Below are 24989 nucleotides of genomic sequence, written 5' to 3' on the forward strand. Positions count from 1 at the left end.
GATTCTTGCAAGGAAGCCATCACCTTCTCGTTCAAAGCGCCGAACAAGTTCTTCACAAGCATCAACACGTCGTTCTCTCATTTCTGGAGTCAGCTGCCGTGGCACCCATCTTTCAGACACCTTGTGAAACTGGAGCACATCATGCACAATGTGGTGTACTGACCCGTGACTAATCTGTAAACGCGCTGCAATGTCATTCAGTGTCACTCGGCGGTTTTCCTTCACCATGGCTTCAACTGCTGCAATGTTCTGTGGAGTCACAACTCGCTGTGCCTGACCTGGACGAGGAGCATCTTCCACTGAAGTCACACCATTTGCGAATTTCCTACTCCATTCGTAGACTTGCTGCTGTGAGAAACACGCATCACCGTGCTGAATCTTCATTCGTCGGTGAATTTCAAAAGGTTTCACACCTTCACTACGCAAAAACCGAATAACAGAACGCCGTTCTTCCCTGGTGCAAGTCGCAAGTGGGGCGGCCAGCTTTATGCTGATACTGCTACGGTATGTGTGCATCTGCACTATGCTGCCACCTACAGGCCATTCTGCACGCTGTTTGTAGCACGCTTATCAACTTACAGGATAACAGCGCGAAATTTCGATTTATAATTACAAATTTAAGGTTTTTATTTGACTCACTCTCGTATGTTGTTTTCATTTCTGTGATAGGTCTTTGCGGCATCTCGCCTGCTCTCACTATTCATCACATTTACGTGGGACGGTTAATATACCGGATGATAAAAAAGTCAGTATAAATTTGAAAACTTAATAAACCACGGAGTAATGTAGATAGAGAGGTAAAAATTGACACACATGCTTGGAATGACATGGGGTTTTATTAGAACCAAAAAAAATTCACAAAATGTCCGACAGATCTCTTGCGTGCGTCGTTTGGTGATGATCGTGTGCTCAGCCGCCACTTTCGTCATGCTTGGCCTCCCAGGTCCCCAGACTTGGCTTTGGGGTTACCTGAAGTCGCAAGTGTATCGTGATCGACCGACATCTCTAGGGATGCTGAAAGACAAAATCCGACGCCAATGCCTCACCATAACTCCGGACATGCTTTACAGTGCTGTTCACAACTTTATTCCTCTACTACAGCTATTGTTGAGCATTTCCTGTGAAGAACATCAGCTTTGCTTTGTCTTACTTTGTTATGCTAATTATTGTTATTCTGATCAGATTAAGCGCCATCTGTCGGACATTTTTTGAACTTTTGTATTTTTTTGGTTCTAATAAAACCCCATGTCATTGCAAGCATGTGTGTCAATTTGTACCTCTCTATCTACATTATTCCGTGATTTATTCAGTTTTCAAATTTATACTGACTTTTGGTCACCCCGTATACTTACCACATGACTCATCTGTACCCAGCGCATAGTATGACAATTGCCAAAACTAAAGAAGAAGAACAGAGACGTCAGTGAGGGGACGAAGAGTAGATACTGTTCAAAAAAAAAAAAAAAAAAAAAAAAAAAAGGCTCGAGGGAGATTTGAACATCCATCTCCCGCTTTGCAGTCCAACTCTGTAAACCACAGAACCATGACTCGTGGCTCTTCCCGCTTGCTCGATGTTGCTCGTCTTGAGCTTCGACCGTTCACTGTTTCTGTTTTTCTTCTTTTTTCCAGTTCAGTACACCTTATTCCTGTTTTCATGCTTGATCCGTGTTCAGTTTTTGACGCGATACCCTCTGGGACATCTTACAACTAAATCTGAGGGGTGTGAAAGGCAGTTTCCCTTGCGAGTAGTGTGTTCCTATACATACCGTTGGAGAACACATAGTAGCTGTTACTGTTGTTGTGGTTTTCTGTCCAACGACTGATTTGACGTATCTCTCCACGTTAGTCAATTCTGTGTATTTATCTTAATACCTGTAGTTCTGTCCGAGAATCATAGGGAGGGCGGGGGGGGGGGGGGGACATCAGTGCAGAACAGCCCACTTGTTATCGACAAAAATGCAATTTAATTGTGGACGAGGAAGAAAGTGGCATTAATTACGAGAACGACCCCTAACATTACAGATTCCAATGTTGTTTTTCTAGTCAGTCTGCCACATGATCCCAGGAATCAAACACAGACCGTATACTTGGCACGTGGCTCGTTTCACTCACTACTCAATAACCACAGCCACTCCTGACGTACTGAACGTTAAATCCTACCTGCAGCAACATCACTGGATCTTGCGACAAAGGCGAGGTAGAGAATATGTTAACACTTTCTTAAGTTTTTAATCATGTGTCTTGGTTCGCAATAAGACGAATGCAAGTTGGAATTCAAAGAGGACCGACAACTTTCTTAGAGTACTAATAGCCTTTGCTGGAATGGAAAGAGTATTCCAGTCCAGAAAAAGGGACTTATTTCTTTTTTAACTTTTTAACCGTGAATAATTTTAATTTTAAGAGTTAAGATTTTTTGAAATAAAAACAGACAAGACAAAACTAAATCCCGTTAGGAAAGAGAAACGAGAAAGTTAAGAGAGGAAAAAAACTGTCAGGCAAAATATTATGGCCTTTTGCGATACGCGGGAAATCCAGGTCCGAGCTCCGGACAGGCTTCCAGTTTTTACGGTACTTTTAATAAGAAGTTAAATGAAGACGCCAGTTGGCAATGGACGTTGCATGAAGTTCAGAAGAAACTTTATCTTGCTATGATACCGCTCGCACACCACAAAAACTAAATTTTTAATGCCGGCCGGGGTGGCCGAGCGGTTCTAGGCGCGTCAGTCCGGAGCCGCGTGGCCGCTACGGTAGCAGGTTGGAATCGTGCCTCGGGCATGGATGTGTGTGATGTCGTTAGGTTAGTTAGGTTTAAGTAGTTCTAAGTTCTAGGGGACTGATGATCTCAGAAGTTAAGTCCCATACTGCTCAGAGCCAGAGCCTAAATTTTTAATTTTTTCAGAAACGCTAGCGGAAGAGCAGCTGACGACTTTTAAGGGTGACAGGTAACACCACTAGCGTTCCTTAGAGTCACGACAGACTTAACATTGCACTGAAGGTTAGAGGATGATGGATGTACGTGTCTGTAGGTGAGTGGTCAGCGCGTCTGTTTGCCATGCCAAGGACCTGGGTTCTGTCCCCTTTCTTGCTTGGTGGGACGACTGTAATTCAGGCTCGTGGTGCCAGCTACACGAATGAGAAGTGATGGCTGCAAGGTCTGGTGACCGGACATTGTCTCGGATATCAGTGCGCTGGACCCGCAACCCTCCATACCGCAACCCAATGCTGTACCGCAGAGGATAACACGGCAGTTCCTCTGGTCGAGATCGCGGCGTGCGTTTTTGGATTGGGGCGGACCCTCGGCTACGTCCGGAGCACGCTGTGTTGTCAGCAGAGAGCTACGTGTGTGGGTGTGTGGCCGCTGTCTGAAGGCAGCCTAAGAGGCAACACGGCCAGCCCGGGGTGGCCCACGATAAGGCGTCCCCACAGTCCCTTCGCCCCGTCCCGCCGCTGTACCACTGCTACCGATCACTCCAAGTGGCAGCTCTCACGGTGAACGTACGACAGCGCTCTCAGAGCCGCTTCACAGAGCTTCTCACACTAAGTCCACACACTCTGTGAGTTCCCCACTATGTGTTTCTGTATGAAATTTAGCCCAAATTTACAACTAACTACTCCTAATCAAAATTTACAGTTACCTCGCGCCTTGACAACAGTGTTCCAGATTTCTCGAAAGCACAGCAGCATACAGCAAGCAGGCACTGGCTAAGCTAAATTTCTAATTAAAAAAAAAAATCCAAAAGACATTGAAATTTGTGCAGACCATGGTGAAATGTGGTAACGCGTAATGACAAACCTTCTATAAATAGTGGGTGGCGAGGGTAATTGTTCCTATGAAATGATGTTCCAAGACAACGAGGTTAGAATGAAGAACGTATTCAAAAAGACAGAAAAATGGTTCAAATGGCTCTGAGCACTATGGGACTCAACTGCTGAGGTCATTAGTCCCCTAGAACTTAGAACTAGTTAAACCTAACTAACCTAAGGACATCACAAACATCCATGCCCGAGGCAGGATTCGAACCTGCGACCGTAGCGGTCTTGCGGTCCCAGACTGCAGCGCCTTTAACCGCACGGCCACTTCGGCCGGCCAAAAAGACAGAATAAAACTTCGCATGACCTTCACACATAACATTGGTCTGGACAGTACTATGCTTAACAAAGTGAACAATGAGTTAAAAAAAGGACAATGTTGACAGAGAATTTCTGTAAAAACCAAATATCTTAATTAATTGATATGTTAATGCATGACTCAAGGAAGAGGGATGGTCTTTCTCTCAGCTCTGAGCAAGTGAACAAAGTTAATTAGCTGAAAATAATCATTTCGACAAACTAGCTGTGCAGTGGTGGGTCTTCTTCTCTTAAAAAAACATCAAAATTTATATTCTTTTCCCCTTTCAGTATATACATCATATTCATCCTTGGTATCCTTTACAATAAATCTTTCTTGTCTTTCTTCACCTAATAGATACAATCACAAGTCTACACAGCACCACTGAATACGTCCATGACCCACTACACTTCAACTAAGAATGTGTCAGACTGCACAGAGGAAAAGACTATGCCGCGACAAGACCAAAGCTTGTTTAACAGTGACATAACTTCCTCTCTCGCTGACGTGCACGTCGGTAACTTACAATAATCAAAATGACATGCCCACCTTACAGCTTTAGTGAGACTGATACCAACCGTGGACGGGTGAAGTTGTCGCGTATGCAGATGATTTATTAATCGAGATCAACAACAGAGGCGAGCTAGAAGAGGAAGCCAGTAGAACACTAAATGCTCACATAGAATTGTGTAGCTCTAATAAACTCGACATAGCGGAAAGTAAAGCAACATACATTATACATAAAGGGATCAAGGACCTGCCCGCGCCCCAATAAAAATTGGGGACACAAACATCAAACAAGCAACCGTGACACGCAGTCTTGAAGTACACACAGATGAAAAATTGCGTTTCCATGAACACATAAGGCTAACAACAGATAATGCAGAAAAAGTTCTACACAAATTGGCGACGCTAAACTCAAGCAAGTACAGTTTCCCTCTGTCAGTTATACGGATACGCCACTATGCCCTCTTTGTATCAGTACTGAGCTTTACAGGCAGTACATGGGCACACATACTGACCATAGGTACTAACAAGGTGTCGATCAGGTGTGGACAGAGTAGTATTTTGAACATACTATCAGGGCGTCCCAGACCACTGCAGCAATAGCACGGCGCGTGTTACTCGGAATATACCCGACCGATATCACCATCAAGTATAGGACTGCAGTGTACTGGTGACAAATGGCGAGACAAGATCAGGTAAACAAATATAGCTGTGCATCTTTACAAACAAAGCGTCAACTTAATATCCAGCGGATGGATACATGGCAATTATGAGTGGTACACAAGTGATAAGGGACGCAAAGTATATGATTTACTCCTAATTATAAGGATATTGTTAAGAATGAAACACGTCAATCCCAGCCGAGGTACGGTGCACGGAGCTTACTCCACACACGTAAACTGCGTGAGTCTGAGACAGACCCCTACATGTACATGTGGGGGATAAGATTCCATTCAAGGCACAGTCTTTTTCTGAGAACAATACAGAAACATCAGTGATACTAAGACCGCAATAACTCAGATCCATGTGTATACACAATAATTAGAAACGAAGAGCAGTGGATCTAACTCGACACACTGACAGACAACGTCTCTAAAGCGACATATGAAGAATAAATACGAACAACAGCACACAGAATACAAACCTGTATACGACCTCATGATGGATTACTTATGGAGACACGGAAGATAAAGGAAGTGACGACTAACCTACAACAATACAACTTTGAACAATTGACGTACACAGAACATAGCCTAAGTTAGTGCAGCCGAAATATCGCAATACTACACTGTAAACATGTTTATACGTGAAAGAATGTGCGTATAGTCGCAAAAAAGCGTTATAAACATGGAAAATTCACCTAGCGTAACACTGATAACGAGTAAGTGTACTACTAATAATAAGACTAACCGACACATTTTCGCAGTCTCTGCAGCCACTGCACAGTGCCTCTTCTACAGTTAATACAATTGTAAGAATTGCGACTGGTGGTCATGGCCTCGAAGCAAATGTTCCGATGTATTCTTCCCTTGATGTAGTACATTAACAGGAGTCAAATGTTCAAATGGCTCTGAGCACTATGCGACTTAACATTTGAGGTCATCAGTCCCCTAGAACTTAGAACTACTTAAACTTAACCAACCTAAGGACATCACACACATCCATGCCCCAGGCAGGATTCGAACCTGCGACCGTAGTGGTCGCGTGGTTCCAGACTGAAGCGCCTAGAACCGCTCGGCCACCGCGGCCTGCAGCAGGAGTCAGTAAGTACGAAAGAATGCTCAAAATTTATGGGTGTACATAATGAAAACCCGAACTGGAAGAAGCATATCAGTGAGCCTCTCAAACAATTTAGTTCAGCAACTTTTGTTATTTGTACAATTGCTGATATAAGAAACAGGGGTGTCAAGCTCCTGACATATTTTGCATATTTCTACTCAGTAATGTCATCCGTAATAATTCTGTGGGATAAACCACCACTTAAACAGAAAGGTATTGATTGCACAAAAGCGAGCAGTATGAATAATATATGGTGTTCACCCATGGACGTCATGTTGATACTAAGGCTGTCAGTATCTCAGAGAGCAGTAACAAAAATTTTTGATCATGTGGCCGATAACATACTGTCCGCCCGGTAGCGAAGAAAGTTTTAAATCTAATTTGAAATCATTTCTCTTGGACAATTCCTTCTTTTATGTTGACGATATATATATATATATATATATATATATATATATATATATATATATACACATAGAGAGAGAGAGAGAGAGAGAGAGGGGGGGGGGGAGGGGGTTTTTTAGTGTAGAACTAAAAGTAATAATTATGCGTAGCATGTAAACTGGTTGGGTCCTCACCATTTCGATAAAAGAATCGTTCACATGATTTATGGAACATGCAACCAACAAGCTAACTAAGGAGCTACTTGCGAGAGAAGTAGCAGCATCAAGGTCAAACAAGCTGACAAAGACCGAAAGAGCGATATGCGAACCCGTGTCACTCCATTCTGCATCCAAATGACAACAATGGCAAAGGGTGACACGGCGGCCAGTTGGAGCTCAATGGCCATACAGGGGCAGTAGACAGAACTTCAAGGTTACTTACTATTTGTAGGTACTATTCTAATGACCCCTTACACATAGTTTCAAGATTGTATCCATGTTTTGCGTATGTGACTCCCAGAAAAAGATTTCCTAGCTAAATATGGAGTACATTTAGAATAGCATATAAATATAAGGCACTGTCTGTTACACTCTTAAGGCAGAACTTTAAGGACACACTGAAGCCGTTGAACTTAAGTGGAGATGGTGTGATTTGGAAAGAAGTGAGTGATCTGCTTGCTACTGACTGCCCTTAGCTGGATCATCAACCCAACCTGCCAACCTTTTGTTCCCTCGACCGTGGTGGCATCGGGCTTCTCTACATATAGCAGACTTCTCGGTATGCAAATAAAAACTAATCGATTTAGGGGAGCTGAGGGATGACGCAGACCAGCAGACAGACAGATAGCATACATAAGTTACATGTATTCACCAAAACAAAATACCTGAAATGAGAGGTAGCCTGTTACATGGTATAAAAGATCGATGCATTTACAACTAACAAAATAACATAACTCGAAAACGTCTTGCTGTAGGTCAAGGTAACCAATAAAATACCGCTCAACAGAAGGATGAAACTTGAGAGACTCGCCCAGCCGCCTGAGAGTGTGTGCTAGCAGAAAATCACGAAGAAAGTTGGGAACTTGAAAGTAAAAGTGAAATAATCAATAGCCATGAGATCTGCGTTTGAACAAAAACCCAGACAGGGGCAACACGGCTAGCTTACCGCATCAGCTTGGAAAAATTCGCTACGCTCGTCGACTCAGACGCATACAGCTCAACGTTTGTAAAAATCTCACAGGAAATCATTGAGAGTATATTATTCGAAAACTTCGGCGCTAAACCAAACTGCTCGGTTCCTTATCTTACCGAGTAACGCAAGCAAACTCACGGATATCGGAAATGGTGGAAACGCACCCTCTACTGCTATACAATGCGACCACAACCTATCACTGCGACGAAATGGGCGGCTCACAGCGACTCTCCGCACTTTTGTCGATTCGGATGCCCTTCCGCAGAAGGAATCCAACGCCAAAAAGAAGTCCTCGCAGTCAGCTTGACAGGCGGTGGAGGTAGCAGTATATTCTGACCAGTGCCACTGCGGGAACTCGGGAGACAGAAGTGTCACCAGTTCTATGAAAGTGGGCAAGTCTCGTATCCTAGCACGGCCAAGTAGCCTTGGCTTGAAAGTTAAAGTAACAGTCCGGAAGCTGTGCAGAATTTCACCATGTTGTCCACATTTAACAGTAATTAATCTGTGGTCTTGTAAATCTCTCCGCCTCCACCAGTCGATAGTTCCCTATTCAGGCTGGTCATCGGTGGTCTCAGAATTCTGGGAAAACAGAGTTTTTTTTGTCATCAGTCTTCTGAGTGGTTTGATGCGGCCCGCCAAGAATTCCTTTCCTGTGCCAACCTTTTCAACTCAGGGTAGAACTTGCAGCCTACGTACTCAGCTATTTCCTGTGTGTATTCCAATCTGTCTCTTCCTGAAGAGTTTCTACCCTCTACAGTTCCCTGTAGTACCATGTGAGTTATTCCCAAATGTCTTAACACCTCTCCTGTCATTCATTCCCTTCTTCTTGTCAGTGTTTTCCACATATTCCTTTCCTGTCCGACTCTGCAGAGAACCTCTTCATTCATTATCTAATCAGTCTGTCTAATTTTCAACATTTTTCTATATCATTGCATCTCAAACGCTTCGATTCTCTTCTGTTCCAGTTTTCCCACTGTCCTTGTGTCACTACCATACAATGCTGTGCTCCAAACGTACATTCTCAGAAAGTTCTTCCTCAAATTAAAAGCCATGTTTGATAGAAGAAGACCTCTCTTTGCCAGTGTTAGCCTGCTTTTTACGTCCCCCTTGCTCCGTTAGTCATAGGTTATTCTGCTGCATAGGTATCAGAACTCCTTCACTTCAGCTACTTCGTGATCACCAATTACGATGTTAACTTTTCCATTATTCTCATTTCTGGTACTTTTCATTGCCTTCGCCTCTCTTCGATTTATTTGTAATCGGTATTCTGTACTCATTACACTGTTCATTCCATTTCACACATCGTGTAATTGTTCTTCACTTTCACTCAGGATAGCAATGTCATTAACGAATCTTATCATTGATGTCCCGTCACCTTCAATTTTAATCCCCCACTTGAACCTTTCTTTTATTACCCTTCATTACTACTTCGATGTTTAGAGTGAACAGAAGGGGCAGAAGACTACATCCCTGTCTTACACCCTTTTTAATCCGAACATTTCGTTCGTGGTCTTCCATTCTTTTTGTTCACTCTTGATTCTCGTACAGATTGACAAATGCTATGAACATGTCTTGATGTTTTAGTCTAGCTTCCATTAAGAAGCGCAACCTCAGAATTACCTCTCTAATGCCATTTCCTTTCCTAAAGCCAAACTGGTTGTCGTCTAACAGATCCTCAGTTTTCTTTTCCATTCTCGTCAACAGCATGAATGCATCAGATCTTAAGCTGATTGTGCGATTATTCTCGCACTTGTCGGCTCTTTCAGTGTTTGGAATTGTGTGGACGATGTTTTTCCCAAAGTCTGATGCTATAGTATAGTACCAGTCTCATACATTCTACACATCAACGTGAATAGCTGTCTTTTTTCCACTCCCCCCCCTCTCTCTCCCCCTCCCTCTCCCCCCCCCCCCCCGCCCCCAATGGTTTTAGAAATTCCGCTGGAATGTTATCTGTCCCTTCTACCTTATTTTACTTTAAGTCTTCCAAGCTCTTTTAAATTCTAATACTAGATCCCCTATCTCTTCCCTATCGACTTCTGCTGCTTCTATCACTTCAGCTGACAAGTCGTCCCCATCATAGAAGACTTCAATGTACTGATTCTACGTAAGCGCTCTCTCCTCTGGGTTTGACAATGGAATTCACGTTTCACTCTAAATGTTACCACCCTTTATTTTAATTTCACCGAAGACTACTTTGACATTTCTGTATACGGAGACAGTGTAAGTAGGCTGTTTAGGTTTTTATATTGGTAACGCCACGTAGCGCTCTGTATGAAAATCACTGGCTGTGCTGTGTGCAGTCTGTGGCTGGTTGGCATTGTTGTTGGCTATTGTAGTGTTGGGCTGTTGGCTCTGAACAGCGCGTAGCGTTGCGCAGTTGGAGGTGAGCCGCCAGCAGTGGTGGATGTGGGGAAGTGAGATGGCGGATTTTTGAGAATGGATAATCTGGAGGTGTGTCCATCAGAAACAGTACATTTGTAAGAACGGATGTCATGAACTGCTATACATATTATGACTATTAAGGTAAATACATTGTTTGTTCTCTATTAAAATCTTTCATTTGTTGCATTAATTGCAATAATAATGTATTAGTGTCTGGAATCTGTTGCTCTATGCTTTTCGGCAGTGCATTTGCACTGGCAACGTTCACATTTTGACTAGCAGAAAATGTGTCTTGACTTATTTGAGAAAACGGTGAGGACGCAAAACCTGAATCTACAGTATTTCCAAGATTGTGTCCTGTCATTTCGGATTCCTGAGGCGAGCTGTTGCCGACCGATCGATCGATAATGCTTCCCTGTTCACTAATTGTTTCACTGCCTACACCATTGTTTGCAGCCCGCTCCATTTCCCTATGCACAATTACCAAATTACTACTTTGAACATTAGTTAATTCAGTACTCGGCGGCGCTAACACACTCCTTTCGTCTTCACTGTCATTTCTCATTTTACTTTGGAGCCTAGTATTACGTTTTTCACACGCCATTATTGTCACAATATTTCACACGCCAACACAGAAAACCACAATTTGAAGAGCAAAATAAGAAAACACGTTAACGTAGCATTGTAAATAATATCTCGTTAATTGCAAGCGCAGTTGAGAAATACTTGGTGCAAATCTACATGCATGCCACAACTGTTTTACTGTACGAGGATGAAAAACTACAACTACAAACGAAATTCTCTCTACAATTACGTGCTAGCAATAAACAAACGCTGCACTAATTACGCAAACTACAAGAAAAAATCAGAAGAGTCCAGTGAGGTATCCTCGGCTAAGGGTCGGCATAAGAAACGTCCCCTTAGAAAAATTTGTGAATTACTGTGCTGGTAAATCCCTTAGGTTATTTGATTTTCAAACAGTTGAGCAGAACTGAACGTACTCAGACATTTCGCTCTTTACCTATTCTGATCAACACTAAACTGACACACAATATATTTTTTTAATAATCCCTGCAAAAGAGGGGCCCTGACTAACATTAACCTATACGTTTCACAAATCACTTACCTCACAAAAATCTTCGTTACTCGAACTACTGCAATACAGCAAGCGCCAATACTGCCAGCTAAATAAAAGATTCTAACTACGGAAGGCAATAACTACTGATAGGCAGAGTTAGCAAATGAAAGATTTTAATAGAGAACAAACAATGTATTTATCTTAATAGTCATAATATATATAGCAGTTCATGACATCCGTTCTTACAAATGTACTGTCTCTGATGGACACACCTCCAGATCATCCGCTCTCAAAACTCCGCCATCTCTCTTCCCACATCCACCACTCCTGGCGGCTCACCTCCAACTGCGCAACGCTACGCGCTGTTCACATCCAGCTGCCCAACACTACAACGGCAGACAACAATGCCACCCAGCCACAGACTGCACACAGCACAGCCAGTGATTTTCATACAGAGCGCTACGTGGCGTTACCAATATAAAAACCTAAACAGCCTACTTAAAACAGTCCTTTCGTCATTCATTTCTTTTTAGATTTTTTCATATTTTTCATGTAGTCATTTCGCCTTAGCTTCCCTGCACATCCTTTTTATTTCATACCTGTTGTTGTTGTGGTCAGACCTGAGACTGGTTTGATGCAGCTCTCCATCCTACTCTATCCTGTGCAAGCTTCTTCATCTCCCAGTACCTAGTGCAACCTACATCCTTCTGAATCTGCTTAGTGTATTCACCTCTTGGTCTCCTTCTACGACTTTTACCCTCCACGCTGCCCTCCAGTACTAAATTGGTGATCCCTTGATACCTGAGAACGTGTCCTACCAACCGATCCCTTCTTCTAGTCAAGTTGTCCCACAAACTTCTCTTCTCCCCAATTCTATTCAATACCTCCTCATTAGTTATGTGATCAGCATTCTTCTGTAGCACCACATTTCGAAAGGTTCTATTCTCTTCTTGTATTTCTGCATTGCTGAATTTCCGTGAACATTTTTGTATTTCCTTCTTTCGTCGATCAGCTGAAGTATTTCTTCTGCTGACGTCATTGATTTGTATTTTCACAAGCAATCAGAATCTCTGATCGGAAATGTAAATGTAGTTTAACCTGCAACTCCGTATTTGTTAGGAGACCGGAAGGGGCTGCAGTTGCGCTTCTGCACGTCATACGTGTGTCAGGGGAAAACCTCCGAGTTACAACAGCACGCTGATGACGTTTTCTTTGCGGGTGTATTTCTCTTTTCATTCCGCTTCGGGTGACAGCCACAATTCCTAAAAACGTTGCGTTTGCCGTACAATGTATGACAATGGTGCAGGAAAGTCGCTAGCGTGAGAGTGACTTCGGGAGCCAGTGTTTAGTCGCGGCTCCGCCAGCGGCCGCGGGACAAAGCGACCCGTCGGGGCAGCCAGGAGCGGAAGCGCCGAAGTGAAGTGAGGCGAAGTGCGGCTAATTTGTAGCGGCGCGCGGTACACGGCGGCGGAGCGCGAAGCGCGCGTCCCAAATGTCAGGCCCGCAGATTTAGCGCGCGCCGCGCTAACGACCCTCGCGCACACAGCCACGCAGCCGCGCCGCCGGGGTGCGACCAGACGCCGCGCCGGCCTGGACCGCCTATTTATACGACAGCCGTCACGGAGACGCGGCAGCCCGTCCCCAGTCCTGCGGCGCACCGAACGGTGTGAATCCCTGCAGGTGGAGAGCTGCTCATGGCGCAGGAGGGGGCACGGCATGTCGCCAACACCAAACCCAACTTGTCACGTGACGCTGCTGCGACGCTGTAATTGGCTGCACTAAGCCTGTAACTTTAACTGTACACCTATTTGCCCTGTTTTCACACGTTTACTCATTGTTGTTTGTTGTCGTCTTCAGTCCTGAGACTGGTTTGACGCAGCTCTCCATGCTACTCTATCCTGTGCAAGCTTCTTCATCAACCAGTAACTACTGCAACCTACATCCTTCTGTATCTGCTGAGAGTATTCATCTCTTGGTCTCCCTCTACGATGTTTACTCTCCACGCTGCCCTCCAGTGCTAAATTTGTGATCCCTTGATGCCTCAGGACATGTCCTACCAACCGGTCCCTTCTTCTGGTCAAGTTGTGCCACAAACTCCTCTTCTTCCCAATTCTATTCAGTACCTCCTCGTTAGTTATGTGATCTACCCATCTAATCTTCAGCATTCTTCTGTAGCACCATATTTCGAAAGCTTATATTCTCTTCTTGTCTAAGCTATTTATCGTCCATGTTTCACTTCGATACATGGCTACACTCCATACAAATACTTTCAGAAACGACTTCCTGACGCTTAAATCTGTACTCGATGTTAACAAATTTCTCTTCTTCAGAAACGCTTTCCTTGCCATTGCCAGTCTACATTTTATATCCTCTCTACTTCGACCGTCATCCGTTATTTTGCTCCCCAAATAGCAAAACTCCTTTCTACTTTAAGACTCTCATTTCGTAATCTAATTCTCTCAGCATCACCCGACTTAATTCGACTACATTCCATTATCCTCGTTTTGCTTTTGTTGATGTTCATCTTATATCCTCCTTTCAAGACACTGCCCATTCCGTTCAACTGCTCCTCCAAGTCCTTTGCTGTCTCTGACAGAATTACAATGTCATCGGCGTACGTCAAAGTTTTTATTTCTTCTCCATGGATTTTAATACCTACTCCGAGTCGGCCGGTGTGGCCAAGCGGTTAAAGGCGCTTCATTCTGGAACCGCGCAACCGCTACGGTCGCAGGTTCGAATCCTGCCTCGGGCATGGATGTGTGTGATGTCCTTAGTTAGGTTTAAGTAGTTCTAAGTTCTAGGGGACTGATGACCTCAGAAGTTAAGTCCCATAGTGCTCAGAGCCATTTGAACCATTTTGAACCTACTCCGAATTTTTCTTTTGTTTCCTTTTCTGCTTGCTCAATATACAGATTAAATAACATCGGGGAGAGGCTACAACCCTGTCTCACTCCCTTCCCAACCACTGCTTCCCTTTCACGTCCCTCGATTCTTATAACTGCCATCTGGTTTCTGTACAAATTGTAAATAGCCTTTCGCTCCCTGTATTTTACCCCTCCCACCTTCAGAATTTGAAAGAGAGTAGTCCAGTCAACATTGTCAAGAGCTTTCTCTAAGTGTACAAATGCTAGAAACGTAGGTTTGCCTTTCCTTAATCTATTTTCTAAGATAAGTCGTATTGCCTGACGGGTTCCAACATTACTCATTAGTAACAGAAATTGTGCTGAATCGTTGCTGTTATGGCTACAAGTGAATTTCGTCAAACGAGGAACAACTATTTTTCGCAGGGAAATACCACAACGATCTTACTGTAATTACCATACCAGTAAGACGCGTATGATTGTGTTTATAGAAATCGAGGCATATAAAGGATGTTTTCTTTTCTTCCTAATTTATTGGTTTCCGGAACGTGCCCATACAGCCATCTCGAAGTAGTGGAATGGTCAATTATGACGATACGAACGTGAGAACGAGGCCCTCGTGGAAGACAGGCTGCGGCGCCAACGTCACAGCAAGTGATGCTGCAGGTCTTAGGAATGACAGCAGTCGCCTTTGGCGAGGAGCGAGTAGCTGTTTAAGACGAATTGAATAATTCTTGCTGCTAGTTTAAATGCATGCGAGCTCTAGAAAGGACACGAGAAAGTGAAGACCTTCAGTTGGCAACATTTCAACAACGTATCGATATCCCGTGTGTCCTGCACAGAGGCGAGCGCACGCGAAATGTGGCGGACAAGCCGCCTAGTGTGACGTCACAAATTCGTTTGGAGTCCCATATTTCTCGTGGTCCCCGGTGAGGACAACACCACATCAAGCCCCGAGAGGAGAAAATCTCCGACCCGGGTGGAATCGATCCCGCGCCCCTTCGGTTAGTAGTCCGCCGTGTTGACCTCCCAGCTGTCGAAGCGGACATATACCGGGTTAATAACAAAGGGCCAAATATGAGACTGTCTGGCCATACGTTTGCAAGACGAGTGTTACATAAATTCGGTACAACCGAGCTATGTGGCGCAGTGGTTAGCACGCTGGACTCTCAATCGGGAGGACGACGGTGCAAACCCGCATCCGGCCATGCTGATTTAGGTTTCGCCTGATTTCCCTAAATCGCTTCAGGCAAATTCGTGGGTGTTTCCTTTGAAAGGGCACGGCCGAAAGGCTTCCCCATCCTTCCTTAATCCGATGCGACCGATGACGTCACTGCTTAGTCCCATCCCCTAAATCAATCAAACAGCCTAAATTCGGTAGCGCGGGGCAGCGCTGTCACTCAAACTCAGATATAGTCATTTTGAGTAATTTCACCTTGCAGACAGAATCCGACAATCCGACAATCTGGGTCCTCTCCTCCGGATTACACAGATCCCAGATTTTAAAGTACTTACAAAAGCAAACTTAAGTACTGGTACCAGTTGCTCGGAGAATACTTATCTTCGATTAATATTTTAATTTCGCTGACAACGAACGAAAATTAAAAAGATTGTCCCAGGAGGTAAAAACGGTAGAACTTCGTCGGTGAAAAATATTTCAACATGTGAAAAATCGCCTTTTCCTGCTTGTCATATCTTAAGATTTGATGTTTTCGATCACTTTCAGTTTATCGTACTAGAAAGTAATTCCCCAGTGCTGCCTCAGTATGATCTATTAAAATAGACACGGCAATAAAATCAGGTGCAATCCTAAACCTAAGAAATATAGGCGGCTATTCCTTCTTTTCCTAAAAAAAAAAAAAAACAGGTAATAGCGACATCCGACCTAATAACACTTGTCATGAGCGAGCGAAATATCCTTGGGTTTATCTCTTAAAAGCCTGAAGCGAAGTTCAGTACAGACATCGAACTTAAGTTACTAAGATTCCTATGAAACGCATGCGCAGAATTAATGGTAGATCTGTAGACAGAGGATCAGGTCACATCAATGTCACCACCACCTGCGTTCAAGTTCCTATAGTTCCCTTTTTTATAAATGGATTCGGACTGCGGCTAGTCGAAGACATGAAAAAAGTCAACACCGGCAGCCGTAATTTTATTAATTACGTTATTTGATTTGACTGCCAATTTCGGAACCTCGTTGTCTCCATGGTTAGGCCCTTATGCACGTAGCTATAGATAAAGCACCTAAACGTCTGTGCTACTATAGGGATCCCTAATTTCAACAGGTTTCTCTATAGGCGTGGACTCTCCACACCTCTAACGACAAGAGTGAAAGCATTTCGGAGACGGCTAAGTTTGTAAACTGCATATCGTGCGTGGCAAAAGGGCGCTATCCGGAACCGGAGCGGAGGCGACTGTGGTGCGGAAAGGGCGATGGAAGACAGGGCTGAAGGACGGCTGCGGAGATGAGAACGGATGAATACGCATACTAGTCTTTAACAAGTGTCCGCCCACAGGAGCCAAGGGTGTCTCCTCAACGAGTGGAGACAGGTGGCATTTCTAGATACACACGTTTTATGCTCCATCGGACAGAAAGCAAACGCCCTGCAACAATCGTCGGAAGGGTGCGTGCCGAGGAGGAAGCGCTAGGGTCTGGGACGCTCCGCATCTTGCATGATGGTGTGGAGTGTCATTGGGTACCCAATACCATCAAACTCTAGTTCCCATACTCAGTAACGCAGACAACTCCCATTACGTGCATGACGTACTAACGCAGGTGGCTGTACCCAATCTTCATGATTTCCGTGACGTTATCTTTCAACAACGTAACGCTGGACCACATGTTGGCCTTGCTGTCTTGACCTGTGTTGGCCTTGCTGTCTCGACCTACCTTGATACAGGCGCTGTTTCGATTGTTCCCCTGGCTAGTACGTTCTCCAGATCTGTCACCTACTGAAGACATCTGGTTATGGATTGGCGAGAGAATGGTACGCCTCTGCTCGCCAGCCACTACCATTGATGTGCTCCGCCACAGAAATGAAGCAACACCTGATGATGAATCCACGTCTTTCATCCAAGCTGAGTTTGGCTCGATGCCCACCTAGGTTAGAGATGTTGTTGCTGCCGCAAGTCATAGCTCTGTGGGGCCTAATTCGTACCCCGTACATCCTTAAATTACCTACAAACTTAATAGTTCATTCTTTCCATTATACTGTCTCGCGTCCGTCGGCCGTCGTAGTTTGATTATTATTTACTACAGAAATTGATTGGTAACGGTGATTGTTGCCGACTTATGTGGTGGGCCTTAATCAGAATGATATTTCATTCAATTTTGATTTACAACTAAATGCTTTTGTGAAGTTCTCTTTTTTAACAATGTTCATCTTCAGTGGAAATATTTTATTACGTTAATGAACGTTAGACTCGCTGAATCTTAAAACATGAAGTTGAACAATGGGATAAATTTTTCATATTAATTTCCTCGGCTAGTCAGCTCACTTTAAAGAAAAAGAATCTTTAGTTATTAATTACAGTTGCGGCCCACACACGCGCGAGAGTATTTTTTCTTACCTCCGTTAACCATTGCGTCGTAGTCGGAGTCCTGGCTCTGGCTCTCGGCTGTGGTACTCAAAATAAGAATCTTAAAGCTACGCATTTTCTGCAACGTCGGGTGGCTGTGGAGAAAAATGTATATTATGTTAATAGCGGGCGAGTTTATCGCTTCCGCTAATTTTTATAGGTTAATATAGCCATATAATGGCGTCGTTGGCTGCATCGGCCGCTGCGATTGTTGCACTGCAAATTACTCGAATGCAGGCTAATTCAAGGGAGGCGGACATGAAATCGGGATCAAATCTTACAAATTAAAAGTGCACAATAAAATCAATATATTATTTGCTTAATTAGTACAAATATGCTTACATTTGCCAGCACTCGCAAGATGTCCGTCTACACGCAACCAAGACAAGAGAAGAAGTGAAGACGACTAAAAAAATAACAAAAGAGCGTATCTTGTCGTCTCTTTAGATAATTTTGTTGATTTATTTGCCCTCGTAACTTACACAGAGAAATTATTATAATACGGATACATGAGAAAAATGCATATTATTCTATCTTTTAAATATCTCTTCTTTATAAATACTGTTTTTTTTTGAAGTCATTTCTTATATTTCACTCGGGGACGGTATAACTGTACATGCACATTTGTGCAAGACGACATTGGGCTAAGGGTAATCATATACGGTGCCGCCCCGTATTCGCAGGACACGTACATTAGTATGTTCTCCAGAAATGATTAGCATTTAAACCATGTCGGCATCCACGTCTCAGGTCAACATCGATATCGTGGCGCAACATCATCTACCGGTAAAATGTGCCTATGGCTCTCGTTGTCGCTGTAAACCAAAGGTACAATGGATCAATGTGACTCGAACAGATGTGCAGTATATTTGGGAAGGCAGGGGAACCAGATCTGTAATTGACTATATAATAACAGATCAGGAATTCAGGAAGGCTGTGAGGGTCACACGTGTATTCAGGGGATTCTTTCATGACACTGATCACTATTTAATCTGCAGTGAAATTGGTATTGTGAGGCCGAAAGTGCAGGAGGTCAGGTCCATATGTAGGATGATAAGACTGTAGAAACTTCTGGATAAGGAAATCAGGCACAAGTACATGACAATGATCTCAGAAAAGTACCAGATAGTTGAATGTCGCAGAAGTATGCGCGAACGGTACCGTCGAATCAGTGAGTTCGAAAGAGGGCGCATTATTGGCGTGAGAGAATGTTATGCATCTAGCCAGGAAATTGCTTCCCGCGTGGGACGAAGTGTTTCGGCAGTGCAACGGGTGTGTGCAGAATGGTTCACGGAAGGCCGTTGAACACAAAGAGATTGGTCAGGTCGCACCAACCAGACCACCCCACCGAGAGGGTCGACGTCTCTTCCGAATGGCACTGCAGCACATTGAAACGTCCCCTTTGAACAATAATACACGACTGTCCTTTACCTGACACACAATATTTTTTAGCGCAACGCAATCTGACTTTCAAAAAAATCCCTACGAAAGAATGGCCCTGACTAACATTAACCTATACGTTTCACAAATCACTTACCTCACAAAAATCTTCGCTGCTCAAGCTACTGCAATACAGCGAGCGCCACTACTGCCAGCTAAATAAAAGATTCAAACTATGGAAGGCACTAACTACTGATAGGGATAGTTAGCAAATGAAAGATATTAATAGAGAACAAACAATGTATTTACCTTGATATCATCATATATAAATATAGCAGTTCATGACAAATTACAAAACTCCGCCATCTCTCTCCCCACATCCACCACTGCTGGTGGCTCACCTCCAACTGCGCGACGCTACGCGCTGTTCACATCCAGCTGCCGCTGCCCAACACTACAATGGCGAGTATTACAACAATGCAAAGCAGCCACAGACTGCACACAGCACAGCCAGTGATTTTCATACAGAGGTGGCGTTACCAATAAAAAAACCTAAACAGCCTACTTACATAGAGAAAACCTAAACAGCCTACTCCTACTTACAACATATCTGGGTCCTCCTCGGCTCTGGCGCAAGAGTGGAACACATCGTGCGCTACCAGAGGCGACAGTCAGTCGCCGTTTATTACTGCATGGGTTATGTGCGCGTCATGCACTTCTCCACCAGCCTTTGATGAATGTGCAGAAATATACTAGACAGCAATGGATATGGAACGACGTTACCGAGGACCGGAATAGCGTTAGATAGTGCTGTCGGATGAATCCAGGTTCCGTCTGTTTGAAAATGACGGTCACGCTTCCATTCACTGTAGACAGCGGGAGTGGCATCACCGTGACGGCATTCTCGCAAGACATACAGCACCAACTCGAGGCCTTATCGTATGAGGTGCTACCGGTTATAGCCAAAAATCACAGTTGGTACGTGTCGAGGGCACTGTGACCAATGTAACCTTCGTGACTGACATCCTGCGAGCCACAGCCATACCCCTTCTGCACAACACACCGAACCCCATTTTTCAGCAAGACAACGCACGATCACGTGTTGCTGCACGAAGACGTGCCTTCTTGGTGTCACAGGATGTCAGCCATTTGCGCTGCCCAGCCAGTTCACCAGACTCGTCGCCGATCGAAAATGTGTTGAAACGAAAGATACAGCGCTGTGATCCATTGCCAACCACCACAGACGAATTTGGAACCAGGTGAATGGAGCATGGATGGCTACACCACAGGATACCATCGCGCCTTACGCGTTAATGCCGTCACACGTGGCAGACGTTATCAGGGCAACAGGACACATGCTATACTTAGATGACTTAAATACTAATTGTGGTGTCACCGCCAGACACCACACTTGCTAGGTGGTAGCCTTTAAATCGGCCGCGGTCCGTTAGTATACGTCGGACCCGCGTGTCGCCACTGTCAGTGATTGCAGACCGAGCGCCGCCACACGGCAGGTCTAGAGAGACTTCCTAGCACTCGCCCCAGTTGTACAGCCGACTTTGCTAGCGATGGTTCACTGACAAAATACGCTCTCATTTGCCGAGACGATAGTTAGCATAGCCTTCAGCTACGTCATTTGCTACGACCTAGCAAGGCGCCATTATCATTTGCTATTTATCTTGTGATGCATGTACCGTCAGAACGATGTTCACCAATTATGAATTAAAGTTAAGTATTCCAGCAGCAACGTACCTTATTGGTTATATTAATTACATTGTCCTGTTCCAGACCTCACGCCAGCCTGCGTGAGCTTAAACGCGTGCTTTTCGGCTACCAATCATAGTAGCTTGGCTGTCTTGCCAAGCCACAACACTAATCATTTCTGTAGAACATACTAATGTACATGGCCTCTGAATATGAACGTCTTATCTCCAGTCGGTCAAGGTGCTCTGTTTTTTCTGAACATAAGTGTAGCTATAATCACGTGAACAGAGACTGAACAGAAAGTGTGGGAGAAAATGAAATGTGATGCCTTGTTTTATTTTCAGGACGCGTATGCTCCAATGTTTAGCAAAACTTAGAAGCTATCAGGCGAGACAGTGACTTCCACCCCAACAGCCAGAGGTTTGCTGCCTTTTTTCACTAAGCCCTTAATCTATAACATGAACCGCAATGATATTATTTCACTCAACGGAACATAGCTGACACTACATCCCGCTCTGCAGAAGACTCTCCATTAAGGCTAATACGGTGTCTTTTGTCTCTCAAGCAATTTCCAATCTAGTCGTAATCTTGGTCTTGGTTCGATATTCCTTACGAATGTTCTTTTTTTTTTCGTTGGATGACTTCATTGAGACACTGAACCGATAGCTTTTAGTAAATCAACAAATATCAGATGACGCTGGTTACATATAACCTTGCCGTTGATGGTATCGTCTGTGGGGAAAACGAACACAATTTCTTACATCATTTTACAAAGTGAATCCGACAGAGAACTCTGCAATATAGCGTATGCTCGCCGGTGACTACGACTGGAGTGTAGAATCTACGTCCTAGCAGGCTGTGACCCTATGTTTTCTGTCACGGTGGTTAGTAAGGAAGTTCGGAACATGGCGAAGGCACTGGAGGTGCGAATTTTCCGTAACACCGAATGATCAGTGGAAATGCGGAGAATAGACTAACGACGCGAGCGCTGAATGCTAGTGAAATATTCATAAAGTGAATCGAGAACGATATTATAACCAAAGTAGAAGTAAAGAATCGTAAACTGACTTCAGAATTCAAGACAAAATCCTAGCAAAACAGAGCGGAGCTGGGCGGAATATGGACAAGACACCTGGAAAGCAGTAGGTCCGGACACCCATGTTGCTGCCTTGCATCCCGGAAGTCTTTCCATGCACTTCCGGATCCTCTCGTAATGAACAAAATACGAGTGTACAGAATATCTGACCAGCTTTGCTAGAGGACTGAAGAATTCCTAGCAGCACGTCACTCGTAATGGAGGTGTACCCCCAAGGGACTGTTATAGCACCGTTACTATTCACAATAAACGTGAATGACTAATTGGATACTGTCGGACGATTCTGTTGCAATCAGAGAAGTCGCAGCGCTACATAAATGTGTTGGAATGCAGGAACACCGACAGAGAATCACCGCTTGGCGCAGAGATCGGCACTTTGACCCTCGACGTACGCAAATACACTGAAGCGCCAAAGTAACTGATGTAGGCATGCGTATTCAAATACAGAGGTACGTAAACAGGCAGAATACGGCGCTGCGGTCGGCAACACTCATATAAGACGACAAGTGTCTGGCGCAGTTGTCAGATCTGTTGCTGCTGCTACAATGGCAGGTTATCAAGATTTAAGTGAGTTTGAAAGTGGTATTACAGTCGGCGCACGAGCGATGGGACGCAGCACCCCCGACGTAGCGATGAAGTGGAGATTTTTCCGCGCGACCATTTCACGAGTGTGCCGTGAATATCAGGAATCCGGTAAAACATCAAGTCTCCGTCATCGCTGTGGCCGGAAAACGATCCTACAAGAACGGGCTCAATGACAACTGAAGAGAATCGTTCAGAATGACAGACTTACAAGCCTTCCATAAATTGCTGCAGTGCAGGGCCATCAACAAGTGTCAGCGTGCGAACCATTCAACGAAACATCATCAATAAGGGCTTTCGGAGCCGAAGACCCACTCGTGTACCCTTGATGACTGCACGACACAAAGTTTTACGCCTCGCCTTGGTACATCAACTCCGACATTGGACTGTTGATGACTGGAAGTGTTGCCCTGTCGGACGAGTCTCGATTCAAATTGTATCTAGTGGATGGACGTGTACGCGATGGAGACGATCTCATGAATTCATGGACCCTACATGTTAGCAGGGGTGTGTTCATGCTGGTGGAGGCTCTGTGATAATGTGAGGCCTGTGTAGTTGGAGTCATATGGACACGTCTAGATACGACTCTGACAGGTGACACGTACGTAAGCATCATGTCAGATCACCTGCATCCATTCACGTCCATTCTGCATTCCGAAGGTCTTGGGCTATTCCAGCAGGACAGTGCGAGACCTCACACGTCCAGAATTGCTACAGAGTGGCTCCAGGAACACTGTTTCCAGTTTAAATACTTCCTCTGGCCACCAAACTCCGTAGACATGAACATTACTGAGCATATCTGGGATGCCTTGCAGCGTGCTGTTCAGAAGAGATCTCCACACGCTCGTACTCTTACGGCTTTATGGACAGCCCATCACGATTCATGGTGTCAGTTCCCTCCAGCACTACTTCAGACATTAGTCGAGTCCTTACCACGTCGTGTTTCGTCACTTCTGCGTGCTAGCCGGGGACCTACACGATATTAGGCAGGTGTGTCAGTTTCTGTGTCTCTTCAGTGTATGGCGTACTGAGCGTAAACACGCTGAAAGTCTTGTTATATGATTGTACTATCGGTGAACAGTCTCTAGAGACAGATAAATCCATTAAACGTGTGCTTATGGAGCACTTCCAACTGGATCGGCAACATAAAACTAATCGGAAGGAAAGGGCCCTTTACACGCTCAAGTTTGTCGGGGCAGACCGTGTTTGCACATCTGTCTGCACGTTCGCCTGCAGTATTCATTTTGCATTTACACCTTCAAACCGCAATGCAGCTCTCGTGCACTCCTGAATAAGTAGTCCACGAGTGCAGAGTATTTTGTAGCCAAGGCCAAATGAAGTAAATCTTCACGTAAGGTAATTATTGTGCCTAGTGCTATTATATCGCAAATTACATAAAGAAAACATCAGGACGGAGAAGACGGACAAAAGAGTGGCTTCTAAAACGCGCAACGATGTCGCATGTTAATATTTTGAAGCAGTAAAAATGTAAATGTCGTGTGACTAGGACCTCCCGTCGGGTAGACCGTTCGCCGGGTGCAAGTCTTTCGATTTGACGCCACTTCAACCACTTGGGCGTAGATGACGATGAAATGATGATGATTAGGAAATCACAACATCCAGTCCCTGAGCGGAGAAAATCTCCGACCAAGCCGGGAATCGAACCCTGGCCCCTTAGGATTCACATTCTGTCGCGCTGACCACTCAGCTACCGGGGATTAAAGGAGTTAAAAACTGAAAAAGAAAGGACTTGTCAACTACCTCGGACGAAGACACATTCTTTGTCTTGTTGCATTATGTTGAACCGTACATAATAAGGAAGTACACTGTAATGATAAAGTTGATAAGTGCTTGTGACAGACTTATGGCAATATTACAGTAATTTTCTACTGTGAAATCATCTTCATCGTTGAGGTACATCATTCCGGAAACTTGTCGTCATTTTTTTTTTCTGTGCAATCCTCTTCGTCTCGGAAAAACTTCTGCAACATACAGCCTTCTGCATCTCTAGTTCTCCCTTTCCGACATTAAACCCCCGCACTTCCCCCTAATATTAAATTGGCGATCCCTTGATGTCTCAGATCGTGTCCTACCCACCGATCCCTTCTTGCAGTCAAGTTGTCACAATGTTCTTTCGTTCCCAATTCCAATCAGTACCGCCTCAATTCCTCAACAATTACGTGATGTAGTCATCTAATCTTCAGTATTCTTCTGAAGCACCACATTTCAAAAGTTTCTAGTCTCTTTTTGTCTAAACTGTTTATCGTCCATGTTTCATTGCAATATATGCCTACACTCCAGACACATACTTTGAGAAAAATACTTCCTAACACTTAAATCTATATTCGGTGTTAA

General features: G+C 44.4%; 1 protein-coding gene across 1 annotated transcript in view; it reads left to right on the top strand.

Annotated features, from left to right (window-relative positions):
- The window catches only part of LOC124545953 (T-box transcription factor TBX1-like), a 194585-nt gene that overhangs the window by 164182 nt on the left and 5414 nt on the right, over window positions 1–24989 (top strand). The gene's annotated exons all lie outside the window — the stretch shown is intronic.

This window comes from Schistocerca americana, chromosome 8 (assembly GCF_021461395.2).
Source record: "Schistocerca americana isolate TAMUIC-IGC-003095 chromosome 8, iqSchAmer2.1, whole genome shotgun sequence".
Classification (NCBI taxonomy): domain Eukaryota; kingdom Metazoa; phylum Arthropoda; class Insecta; order Orthoptera; family Acrididae; genus Schistocerca; species Schistocerca americana.